Consider the following 13,415-nt stretch of genomic DNA (forward strand, 5'->3'; position numbering starts at 1 on the left):
TTCCTGGGTGGCCATGCAGTCACCCATGGTGTGAAGCTGCTCAGGATGCCCCTTCTCCACATGACGCAGCCAGAAAGATGGATGACCAGATTCCCCATGATTGAGGAACTGACAAATAGAAAATGGGGACTGAAATCGACCCAAGAGTCCCATAGACAGTGTTTTTGGATAGACATAGAAATGGACCCTTCTGGTCTTAAAGCTTGAAACTTACATTTGTTTTATCTGAGTTCCTTCCTCAGCAAAGGCCTCTCAGGCCTCTCAAAAAGCATCATAGACCTGAAACTCAGCAGATCACAGCCTCCAGACAATGAGATGCCAGTCCCCTCACTCATCATGAGTGCTTCCTCACCCTTCCATAGTTCCTCTTTTCCCACCCACAATTACATTTCTTCCTTGCTACATAAACCCCTCACTTTAGTTGATCAGGGAGATTGATTTGAGACTGATCTCCCATCTCCTCAGCTGCAGCACCCAATTAAAGCCTTCTTCCTCAGCAATACTCAATGTCTCAGTGATTGGCTTTCTGAGAGCTGAGCAGCAGGGCCTAGACCGACCTCCTGGGCTTTCAGTAACAATACATGTACACTTTTAAAGACTGTAATTAATGGGTCATGATATATTGACAAATTGTAATGGTATCAACTTGGCCAATACTGAGAAAATACACTGTGCTTCAATGTCAGGGCCCTGCCTCCTGACCTCGACAGTATATGGCTGATGTTGAGTCATAGTAAGAGAGTATGGCCTGGTTTGAGTGCTTTATAGAAATGTAAACATGGCTGATTGCTTTTATTTTAAATCCAACAAATCTCCATTTCTGGTGAGAAAATTTTGTTAAAACCAACCACCAAACAAACATAGAAGAATATGAATAAAAAAGTAAAGGATTTCCTGCTTCGCAATCTCACTCGATTGCTGTCTTCTGTTATATACTACAGGGAGGAAGGGGGCAAGGTGCCCAGGAAGTCCCATGTCCTGTTTTGACAATCATCTGGCCTCCTTGGGCAAACGGAAAAGAGGGAAAGCATCAAGAAAATAACAGAAATTTTGCAGATATTTCATCTTCGGGCTGGGCGCGGTGGCTCACGCCTGTTATCAGAGCACTTCGGGAGGCCAAGGTGGGCAAATCACTTGAGTTCAAGAGTTCAAGACCAGCCTGGCCAACATGGTGAAACCTCATCTCTACTAAATATGCAAAAATTAGCTGGACATGGTGGCCCACACTTGTAATCCCAGCCACTGGGGATTACAATCACTTGAACCCGACAGATGGAGGTTGCAGCGAGGGGAGATCGCCCACTGCCACTGCACTGCACTCCAGCCTGAACAACAGATGGAGACTCTGTCTCAATGAAAAGAAAGAAAAAAAGAAAGAAAGAAGGAAGGAAGGAAGGAAGGAAAGAAAGAAAGAAAGAAAGAAAGAAAGAAAGAAAGAAAGAAAGAAAGAAAGAAAGGAAGGAAGGAAGGAAGGAAGGAAAGAAGGAAGGAAGGAAAGAAAGAAAGAGAGAAATTTCGTCTCGGCACAGGAAACTGCCACCGAGGCTTTGAGGAAAGAAAGAAAAGAAAGAAAGAAAGAGAGAAAGAAAGAAAGAGAAAGAAAGAAAGAGGGAGGGAGGGAAAGGAAGGAAGGAAGGAAGGAATTAATTTCACCTCAAAACAGGACCGAGGCTGTGCCGGTCCTGAAGCCTCTATGACCGAGGCTTCAAGGGCTCTTCTCTGGCCCTAAATCCACAGTGGATTTTGCCTCATTTTCCGAGGTGCACATGAAATGATAGAAGTCGATCAAAAGAGAGGGCAGAGAGAAAGCAAGAGGGATGGCTCCTTCCTGCAGGTCCACCTTCCTCAAGTATTGCTTGTGAGATCAAAAGAAATGCCTTGCCATGGGTGGGTGGGAACTATTGCTACTTATTAGGAATCCACACACCTCCAACAAACCTGTTATGAGGTTCCATGGTGTAATGGTGAGCACTCTGGACTCTGAATCCACCGATCCGAGTTCGAGTCTCGGTGGAACCTTTCTGTTTAATTGGGACGATAAGGCCGTACTTTACTCCCTAAATGGAATGGGGATTCCGCTGACGTTCAGAAGCTCTGCGCTGCGGGCCTCCGTGTCCCTTTTGCTCCCGCTGTCTGAGCCTCGCGATGTCCCCCGCGCTGTTCTTCCTCTCTTCGTCTCCCTCTTGGGTGTTCCGGGTCCCAGAAACTGGGTTATCACAGTGGCCCGGACCACAGGGAAATTGCCGCCGAATCATCCAGTTGGGATCACCGAGTCTGCAGAGTCCCTTTCCTGGGCGAGCCTCCTGGCCCGTGCTATCGGAGGCCCGGACATCCCCGCCGGGGACCCAGCGACCCAACAAGTCCCCACCCCCTCTAAGGGCGACCTGGGCCTCGGGGTGAGAGGTCTCTTACACTAAAAAGGCTGCCGCCCCTCAATCCTAGACCCCGAGATTCCTTTCACTCGGGAAATCTCGTAATGGCACCCATTATCATTTTGGTAAGTAAATGGTGGCGTGAGAAATTTTGATGGGGTTAGCTCAGTCATTGGAGATTGTGTCTCAGTTTAGGGTCGATGGTTCGAGACCTAACTTGGGAGTAGCACTGTTTTATTCAGATGGCCCATCCTATTCCGAATGTTAATTTATTCTGTTCCTCATATTCAGATTTGTATGCCGAATTTCTAGCTCCTACGTCTCAATTGCCGGTTCTAAAAGTCGCTGTTTCACTAAGCTTTGGAACCCGACTCCGAGAAATCTATTCGTTCGTCCCAAGATCTCAGCCAGAAAGAGAAATCCGTGCGGCGGCCTCTTCTAGCTCGCGGGCTGGGAGGCCCCGTCCTGATCCTCGGTCGCCCAGGCCGACCTCCCTCAGGGCCACGGGGAAGAGGAACCTGAGCAGCTCTGAGGGTCGAGTCTCTGACGGTGGGGCTCCCCCTCCTCCTGCCAGGACCCTGCCCCAAGGAGAAGATGCCTTAGGACGCTACCAGAGTTAAAAAATGTTTTCTCTTGCTCTTCAGAGCACTTGGGATAAGGCTCCTGATGGGTCTTGGGAGCAAACTAACATGTCCCTCCAGGCGCTCAGGACCATCCCTCTGATTTTCATATTTTCGGGCTGAGAGCGTTTAGGAAGGACTGAAAAACACTGCAGTATTTGAGGCGCTAAGCTTGGAGGATGAGGGTGTGGGAGAGGACGCCTTCTTGACTCCTTGGAGTGGATTGGCAGGTAAAGAAACACAAACTCCGTTTCCCCTTGCAGGCTGGACTGCAGGGCCTGGGATGGAAAACTGGACAGTCAAAGAGTAACAGTATTTATGTAGAGGTTGGCTGCATTCATTAAAAATTGTTATCCCTACAGATAAGTGTAGGAAGGGACCAGGGCACTGCTATTCACCACCAGCTTTGCAGCATATGTAACTTTGAAAACAGTGTATAGTGCATAAAAAATTCATTGCAGTTTACAAATAATTGATCACAACCAGTTACGGATTTCTTTGTTCCTTCTCCACTTCCACTGCTTCACTTGACTAGCCTTATAGGAAAAAAAGTTATTTGTAAATATGATATTGTTTCAGTTGATCTTCAGCCCACCCATTCCCCACACGCTGAAAGTAGCTGGAACAACAGGTGTGCACCACGTGCTGGGCTCATTTTTGTATTTTTAGTAGAGAGGGGCTTTTGCCATGTTGTCCAGGCAGCTCTCGAATGCCTGGACTCAAGTGATCCACCTGCCTGGGCCTCCCTACACCTCCCTGCTGGGATTACAGGCATGAGCCACCCCACTTGGCCGTCAATTGTATTTTGAATTTAAAGGTTTTGTAGTCATCACTCTTCAAAGATTCTGGGTTTTGTTGCATGTGCATGATGGGATTCAGGACATGCTACTCCAAAATATAACATCTTGGGGTATTGAATATTTTATGTTAAGGGAATTTGAATAAACAACAGAAGCAGGAAGGTCACTATCACCCTTCCCCTGCCCTTCTTCCCTGAAGTCGATTATAAGACCCTTATGTGAGAGGTGCCCTCTCTGTATCCAGAGGAAAGGTGCATCCTGGAGTGTGAAGACACAGGGACACAGAGAAGAGCCTGAACACAGAGGCCTGGCTACGTTTTCCCCAGTTTGTTACTGTTAGATCATACTTCTATTGTCTTATCATACTTCTCCATGACTATGCATTCTTCAATAAAACTACCCTTTAAAAACAAACAAACAAACAAAAAACTGAGGTTTAGCTGTTTCCATGGGCCTTCATTTCCTTTGGAAGGCCTTCCTGTCATGTAAAACTTACATTAAATATATACATCTGCTCTTCTCTTGTTAGTCTGTCTTTTGCTGTAAGGGTCTCATCAGTGAACCTAGGCTGGCTGAGGAAAAGTCAGACAGCAAAGAAGAATTTGAAAGCAGGAATTTGAAGTGAAGGCAGCCTGGCTCCAGAAGACATTCTCAGAACCACTGTGTTTCTGCTGCTCCTAACGAAACCACCCTTGCAAAAATTATGACAGTGAGAAAAACCTGACGTAGGAAAACTATGACTGTGAAAGAAATCTGACCTGAATGTATCTTGCTTCTAATCTCTGAGCTGCCCTTGTCCATTCCTGGGCATAGGCCAGGCTAACTATGAGAGGAGTTTAGTTTAGCCTAAGTCTGAAACAAAGATGATTGCCCATTCCTGAGACAAACCCCTTCCTTTCTTGGGGATCACACCTCCTTAGCAAAGCTAACAAATTATGCACGAGATTGGAAATTATGGCTCAGGAGCCGTGCAGCCAGAAGCCACATGATTCCTAAGATCCCCAATTGTGCCTATATATAATATTATTCGTGTCAAACCTAATATTGGTGTTTAAGATATTTTTCAGACCCTGCCTTGTGATGGACTAGCTGGTGCCACTCAGACTGGTAAACTGGCTCATCTGGTCCTGTGGCCCCCATCCAGGGACTGACTCAGTGCAAGTAAACAAACTCTTATACCCTGTGATTTCTAACCAATCAGCTTTGCACATTCCCTAGCCCCCTGCCTGCCAAACTATCCTTAAAAAACAAAAAGCAGAAACAAAAACAAAAAACAAAAAAAACCAAAAACCCTAGTCTCTGAATTTTGAGGGAGGCAGATTTGAGTAATAATAAACCCCTGTTCTGGTCCATCAGCTGCCTCTGCATTTATTAAATTATTTCTCTATTATAGAAAATCTGCTGTTCTCAGCTCCATTGGCTTATCTGGGCAATGGGCAAAATAAACCTACCGGGCAGTTACACTAATAAGAGAGAAACACAAATTGTAAGCATGCTTGAAAGGAAATGTAAGTCTGTGTATTTCTTTTGAAGAAACACAAAAGGAGGAGGAATGATAAGACAGGTAATACACTGTCCTAAATATTTTCATGATTCTCCTGTCTCCTTCATATCCTTCTTATCCCAACAACTTCTCCCCAGAAACCTTCAACTTAAACACGGTCCTGCCAGAACTGGGTTTGTCCTTCCCTTTACATTTTCCTCTCACCTGCCCCACACCCCTTCCAAATCTAATCTGTTCTTTCACTTCCAGGTCATTGAGGATTTTTCATTTAAAAATATAAAAGATTCATAAAGAGGAAGATAACTGGTCATCCATATTCACACCTCCTGGAATTAGCTACTGTTAACATATCTACATATTTTTCTTCCGAATCATTTTTAAGCTATTGTCTTTTTTTAAAAAAAATTATACGTGCTAAGTATAGACCGTATTAACAGTAGAGAAAATGTAAACATATGTAAAATTTTTCATCACCTTAAGTTCAAAAGTAACTTCTCATAACATTCGGGCAATACTGGAGTCATGGTGTTGTTATATCTACAGAGAGAAGAATGTATATTTTAGCTAGACTGTTCCCCCGAGGCCCCACAAAAGAAAAAAGAAGAAAAAATAATAAAGAAGGATATATATACCTGAAAAAATTATAAAAGAATAAAAAATATATAAAATATATATTTAATAATATATAAAAATTATACATTATATACAATTCTATATTTAAAATATAAAAATATATAAAAACATATATATGTATGCTTTTATAAAATTGAGCTTAGACTCTATTTTTATTTTACAAATATTCCATTTAATAGTGCATGAACTTAACTGCAGACAAAGAGACAGAAACAGAAATGAAGGAATTCCTGAACTCCCTAGCACAGTTAGAAAGACATTTTTCTAAACGACTCCTCTAAGGGTAAACATACATTGAATTAAGTAGAAGACATTAAGATTTGGAGTGGTTTTCTTATTCCTTTTTACAACCAAGTTGATTAAGGTGTGAGTTGACTATGGTACAATGCATCCTTTTCAAGTTTGATGACGTGTCTAGTACTCTAAAAGGTCCTCTTGTGCCCTTTGCAAGTCAGTCCCGCGCTCCCCCTACCCCAGCAATCAATGATGTATTTTCTGTCACTATACAGGTTAGTTTTACCTGTTCTAGAAATTCACCTTGATGGCGCCACACAGGATGCACTCTTTTCATCACTTGGCATGATGTTTTTGAGATAATCCATGCCATCTCATGTTTCTGTAATGTGTCCCATTTTATTGCTGGGTAGTTCGGGTAGATCGCCCCACATTCTGCCGACAAGTGAGACTGCGGTTCTGACCTGAGGGCCTCGGTGAACATGAGCAACGGCACCTGGGCGCGGGGAGAGCCGTTCCCCTACAGAAAGCAAGCGTGTTGCGTCTACAACCGAACGGGGACACTGTTTTCATCCCAAAGAACAGCACCAAAGGCCCTGCTTTCATCCCAAAGAACAGCACCCATCTGCCTAGAGTTTCTACCTGGCTCTAGGAGGTGAGAACACACTCCCCGCTAGCACAGAAACCCTACAAACTTCTGTGGGGACTGCGGTTAGAAGCACAGGCTGTGTGAAAGGTGACTCTGGGGGCTACGAAAAAACACGAAGGTTTTCACAGAGGGTGAGAACCCAAGACTCTGGAGACAATGAAGCGATCTTGAAAAAGCAGCCCCACGTAGAAAGGGAAAAGACTGGGGCCACTTATCTTGTGTTAAGCAAGCTCACGACAGCGGCGGAAAGGACGGTAACACAATGCTTTCTCTTCCTTATGCTTGCAACTGTAAGAACAACACTTACCATGACGACAAAGCAACAAACCCATAGAAAGTTATGTAGAACCCACTTTCTGCAATACAAGATTTCAGCGAAAAGCACTAATGCAGTGCTCCCTTGCTATTATACAACCACATCTCCCACGTTCGGATTAACCACAGGGCCACCACAGCCGGAGTGTGACGAAGAAGAAAAACGAGCAGACAGAAACAAAAAAAAAAAAAAAAAAAACAAAAAAACCGCCCACCCCCGGCCCCGACCACGTGAAACCACCTCCCAAAAGTCATCTGGGCCTTCAGTTGGTTATAAGTTTACTCGTCTCCGCCCTGCTACTGTTCCACATGCCTCACCCTTTTAGCACACACGGTCAGTTGCCCAGCGCACCCCGGATCCCTCCTAGCCTTGACACACAGCTGGGACTTTCATGTCCGAACAGCAGTCCTGGACTCGCTCCCTCAGCACGGGAACTCCTTCGTAGCGAAGCAGCCAGTGACGAAGCAGCAGCCCCTGCGCTGCCTCATCTACATAGAAGTCGCCCTATCCGTGATGTCACCGACAGCGCCTTTCCCGTCCGGCTCTGCTTTTCCCTTCCGTTTTCCGCTACTCGGATGAACAACAGGCTACCAGAGCCTGCGATGACAGTGACGTCTGCTTCTCCTTCTTTTTCCTCTCTTCCCCGCCCCGATCTTAACAAAGAAGCAGGTGTTTCTGTTGTAGTTTTTTGTTTTTCGCCGGAGTCTTGCTCTGTTGCCCAGGCTGGAGTGCAGTCGCATGATCTCTGATTCCTGCAACCTCGGCCTCCAGGGTTGAAGCGATTCTCCTGCCTCAGGCTTCTGCATAGCTGGGATTACAGGAGCACACCACCAATCCCTGCTAATTTTTGTATTTTTAGTAGAGACGGGGTTTCACCATGTTGGCCAGGCTGATCTCGAACTCCTGACCTCAGGTGATCCGCCGGCCTTGGCCTCCTAAAGTGCTGGGATTACAGGCAGAGCCATCACGCCCGCCCAGAAGCCGGTTCTTAGCCTGTGTTGCTGAGGACCTCTTTGGCAGACAGCTGGAGCCTGTCCACCCTTCTTCAAAGAATGGCTTGTAATTCGCAGACTAAAACATGTAGGATTAAACAAGAAACTGGTTCTCTTCCCATCGTTATCCTTGTGATGTAGCATTCTACTTGAAATCGGAAGCCGTTCAATATCAGAGAGAAACCATATCTATGAAACTAGAGATGCTGCTCAGATGACTGCAAACCAGCCATCCTTACTTGTTTTACCATTAGTAGTGCTATAAAGACGGTGGTCCAATTTCATGAATCTTGTAGGGTTTTTTTCAAATACAGCAATGTACAAATATGTTGCCCCAGCAGAGCACACTGGACACTCAGGCATTGGTGCTGGAGTTTGTCATCTCTTCCCTGGCCTTCTCTAGACGTTAGCACTTACCTCATGTTGGTACTTTATATTCTGCAAAGAGAGAAGCAAGGTGGTCCAAATTTGGAGAAAAAAATATTGGGGGGAAATTTTATTTGAGGTGCTTAACTGATTACTGTTAATTTGTAGAATACAATCCCAAACTCTGATAATACTCCACAGACTCCAAATCTATCAGGCGAGTTTTTCCTGTCCTTTGCTTTCATATAAATCAAATCATAAAGTGTGTAGTGGGTTTTGGGGGAGTATAACTGCACAGTGGGTTCCCGTTGCCTGCTGCTTAGACAGAACCAATTTATCAAGACAGAGGAATTGCAATAAAGAAAGTTATTTACCCAGAGCTGTCTGTGTGGGAGACCAGAGTTTTATTATTACTCAAATCAGTCTTCCTGAGCATTCTGGGACCAGAGTTTTTAGGGATAATTTGGTGGGTGGGGGCCAGTGAGTTGGGAGTTCTGATTGGACAGTTCAGAGATGAACTCATAGGGAGCTAAAGCATGCTCTTGAGCTGGATCAGTTCCTGGTTGGGGGCCACAAGATCAGATGAGCTGGTTTATCCATCTGGGTGGTGCCAGCTGATGCATCGAGTGCAGGGCTACAAAATATCTTACACACCAATCTTAGGTTTTACAATAGTGATGTGATCCCCATGAACAACTTGGGGAGGTTTAGAATCTCGTAAGCTAGAGGCTGCATGATCCTAAACCATCATTTCTAATCTCGTGGCTAATTTGTTAGTCCTGCAAAGGCAGTCTAGTCCCCAGGCAGGAAGGTGGTTTGTTTTGGGAAAGAGCTGTTATCATCTTTATTTCACAGCTAAACCATAAACTAAGTTCCTCTCAAAGTTATTTTGGCCTGTGCCCAGGAATGAACAAGGACAGCTTGGATGTTAGAAGCAAGATGGAAGCAGTTAGCTCAGATCTCTTTTGCTGTGATAATTGTCCCAGTTATAATTTTTTCAAAGTCGGTCTCAGGAGCAGAGGCATAGGTTTGATTTCTTTCACTCAGTCGTACATCTATGAATTTTTCATGTTATTCATGTGGTTATTTGTTTCTGTGCATATTCCTTTGTATGAATATAGGCCAACTTATCTATTTATTCTACTGTTGCTGAACATGTTGACATAAAAGTAAGAGGCTGAAGCACAAAATAGAATCTAGAGTTTACTTGAGCCAACGAAGACAGCTGCCTGGAAGACTCACCCCCAAAGAACCTTGGATCTGAGCTACCTTTGGCCTTTGTCACAAGCAGGTTTTTAAAGGTCAAAAGTGGGGATGCACAATGGGCTGATAGAAAGGTGCCTGTCAGGAATTCTCATTGGTTTTCAGAAATAGCATTGATGAGAGCTTGGCTGTCCATTGTTATAGGGTGTGGGATACAGTGTTTGGTGTGGCATTATTAGATTAATTTACAGCTACCTGGGGTGATAGCAAGCAGTTTCAACAGATGAATACATAGCTCAAAAGGAAGGAAGCAGAAAGTGGTTGCTGTCTTGATTTAATGTCTCTCTGATCATGTGAAGTGGCTCACATTCCTCAGATAAAAATTCTTTTAAAAATCTTTCTTCTTGAAAGCATTGATGATCGAAAGCTCAGCCAAGGTGTCCCTGTTTGCCAGGAAGGCTCATTCCCAGATAGTCTTTCCAACACTGAGGGCAGGGGAGGAAAGGAGAAAGAGACCTCAGTTAAGTCTAAAGCTATCACTTGTTGAATCATCTCTAGTCTTCAGATACCATAAAATCAGTTTTCTCAGAAGTAAAACAAGAAATATATAACATTAATAATTTGAATAGTACACATGTAATCCACACAACAATGAGAATCACAAAGAAAATCTGTATGCCAGAACAGTAAGGGAACCTATTCCATTAGGGAGCCAACTAAAAACATCAGGGAAGACAACACATACCAGTTCTTCTTTCATGATTTCTTGTAGCCAAATGACTTCTAATTTTTTCTAGATGAGGTTCTACATCATGGGAGTATTTATTTATGTATACGCAACAAGAGGTTGTAAACACCACACATCTACCTCCCTGCTCAGCTAAATCTGTCATCTAAAGTGGGCTGCAGAGGCTGCTGTTGCTGGGGCTCTCCCCTTGGTGTTCTGGGCTGCGTTGTACTAAGTGGAGAAGGTGGTTGTGGGCAAGCATTGTGCAGAGATCACAACCAGGTGGGCAGGGGCTGCTCTCTCCACACTATCAGTTAACAATGTACAATTCCTTTTATGAACTCTTGTATGTGCTGCTGTATTGTTTTTGTTTTGTTTTTATTTTTTTGAGACAGACTCTCTGTCTCCCAGGCTGGAGTGCAGTGGCACGATCTCGGCTTACTACAGCCTCTGCCTCCTGGGTTCAAGCGATTCTCCTGCCACAGTCTCTCAAGTTGCTAGGACTACAGGCACATGCCACTGTGCCCAGCTAATTTTTGTATTTTTAGTATAGTTGGGGTTTCACCATGTTGGCCAGGCTGGTCTCAAATGCCTGACCTCAGGTGATCCACCCACCTCAGCTGCCCAAAATGCTGGGATTATAGGCATGAGCCACCGAGCCCAGGTTCTACCCATTTTTAAATAAGGTTAATAGTGTCTTTGAAAATATATATCATCTAAAGTGATGCGATTATCTAGTACAACCTTAGCCAGTGGATGAATAGCTTTTTGTTGAGCTGTGAAAGAGGCTACAGTTTCATCAGCAATACTTCTTTCTTTCTTTCTCTTTCTTTTTTTTTTCTTTCTTTCTTTCTTTCTTTCTTTCTTTCTTTCTTTCTTTCTCTTTTTCTTTCTTTCTTTCTTTTTCTTTCATTTCTTTCTCTCTCTCTCTTTTTTCTCTTTCTTTCTTTTTTCCTTTTCTTTTCTTTCTTTTTTTTTAAGACATGGTCTCTCTATGTTGCCCAGGCTAGATTGCAGTGGTGCAGTCTCAGCTCACTGCAGCCTCAACATCCCTTGCTCGTGCAATCCTCCCACCTCAGCCTCCCAAGTAGCTGGGATTACATGGACTCACCACCACCGCTGGTTAATTTTTGCATTTTTTTAGTAGAGACGGGGTTTCACCATGTTGGCCAGGGTGTTCTTGAACTCCTGACCTCAGGTAATCTGCCCTCCTTGGCCTCCCGAAGTGCTGGGATTACAAGCGTGAGCCACCGCGCCTGGTTCTTTTTTGAATGTTTGGAAGAGTTCAGCTGTGAGGCCATTTGGTCCTGGGCTTCTCTTTGTTGGGAGGTTCTTCAGTCCTTTTATTTGTTATTGGTCATTCAGGCTTTCCGTTTCTTCTTGATTCAATCCTGGTCGGTTGTGTGTTTCTAAGAATTTATCCATTTACTCTAGGTTATCCAATTTGTTGGTATAGAGCTGTTAATAATAGTTTCTTATGATCCTTTTTACTTTTGAGGCTTCTGTTGTAATGCCTCCACTTTCATTTCGGATGTTATTTATTTGTCTTCTCTATTTTTTTCTTAGTTAGTTTAGCCAAGTGTTTGTTAATTTTACTTTTTCCAGAAAAACAACTTGGGTGTGAGAGGCCTATGTTGCATCACCACTGGAGGCCAGTAGTTCCCAATCAGCCTGGGAAGAATAGTAAGACGTTGTCTCTCCTAAAAAGAGAAAGAGAAAGAAAAGGAAAAGAAAAAAAAAAACAAAAAAAACCAACAACTCAGTTTTATTTTTCTGTAGTATTTCTATTCTTCAGTTGATTGACTTCTGCATTGATTTTTGTTTCCTTTCTTCAGTGAACTTTGGATTTATTTTGTTGTTTTTTTCCTGGTTTCTTGAGGTGTAATGTTTATTTGAAGTCTTTCTTCTTTTTTAATGTATGCATTTATGGTTATAAACTTGACTCTTAGAGCTGTTTTTGCTGTTTCCAAAGATTTTGTTGTTTGTTTTCACTTTTGTTTGCCTCAATCAAATTTTCCTTTTGATTTGTTCTTTGATCAATCAGTTGTTCAGAGATATGTTGTTTAATTTCCATGTATTTTTGAATTTTCCAGTTTTCCTTATATTTTTAGTTTCATACCATTGTGGTCAGAAAAGATAATTGATCGGATTGGAATCTTTGTTAATTTGTCAAAGATGTACTTTTCATTATTTTAATTAATGTATAATAGTTGTGCACATTTTGGGGATACACATGATATTTTGATAAACATATACAATTTGTAATGATCAAATCAGTGTAAGTAGTATATCTGTCACCTCAAAACTTTATCTTTTCTTTATGTTAGGAATATCAAATTCCTCTCTTCTAGTTATTTAAAAATATACAAGAAGTTATTTTTGTATATACTATCAAATACTAGAACTTATTCCTTCTATTTAACTATATTTTAAACTATATTTTATATGCATTAACCAATATCTTTTCTTCCTTCTCCCCTATCTCCTTCTCAGCCTATCCCCTATCTCCTCCTCAGCCTATCCCCTATCTCCTCAGCCTCTTGTAACCACTAATTTTTATATGTGATATGACACACGAATTCAATTTTTTCTACTTGTTTTTTTATATGTTTACAAATATGTCACATCAATTGCTTAAAAAGAAAATCTTCAATCATTTGTTGAAATATTATGTATTTTTAAATACATTGCTTTTTCAAGGTTGTCAAAAATCTGTTCTCAGTATATGTATTGGTTTATATTTGGACTCTATTTTCTTTTGATCCACTTAATTGATCACATACCAAAGCTCTGTTGTGGCCATTACAACTCCATGATTGTTCTTTAAATCAGGTGGAGTTAGCCCTCCAATTTTGTTCTTTGTTATACAGGCATTTTGGTTATGCTAGTTCACGTTAATTTTAGAATCAGCTGACCATTTTCTACCAACGATGCATGCCGAAATTTTGAGTTGGATTGCATTGAATTCGTAGATCAAATTAGGGGAAATGAACATCTCA

The 13,415-nt window shown here is 42.6% G+C and overlaps 1 non-coding gene and 1 pseudogene across 1 annotated transcript; one reads left to right on the top strand and one right to left on the bottom strand.

Annotated features, from left to right (window-relative positions):
* Positions 1-13,415, bottom strand: part of LOC134734237 (neuroblastoma breakpoint family member 11-like) — a 514,399-nt pseudogene that overhangs the window by 206,197 nt on the left and 294,787 nt on the right.
* On the top strand, positions 1,948-2,019 carry TRNAQ-CUG (transfer RNA glutamine (anticodon CUG)). The gene has a single exon. It is a non-coding gene; the product is annotated as a tRNA-Gln (tRNA).

The sequence above is a fragment of the Symphalangus syndactylus genome, chromosome 12 (genome assembly GCF_028878055.3).
Source record: "Symphalangus syndactylus isolate Jambi chromosome 12, NHGRI_mSymSyn1-v2.1_pri, whole genome shotgun sequence".
Taxonomy (NCBI): domain Eukaryota; kingdom Metazoa; phylum Chordata; class Mammalia; order Primates; family Hylobatidae; genus Symphalangus; species Symphalangus syndactylus.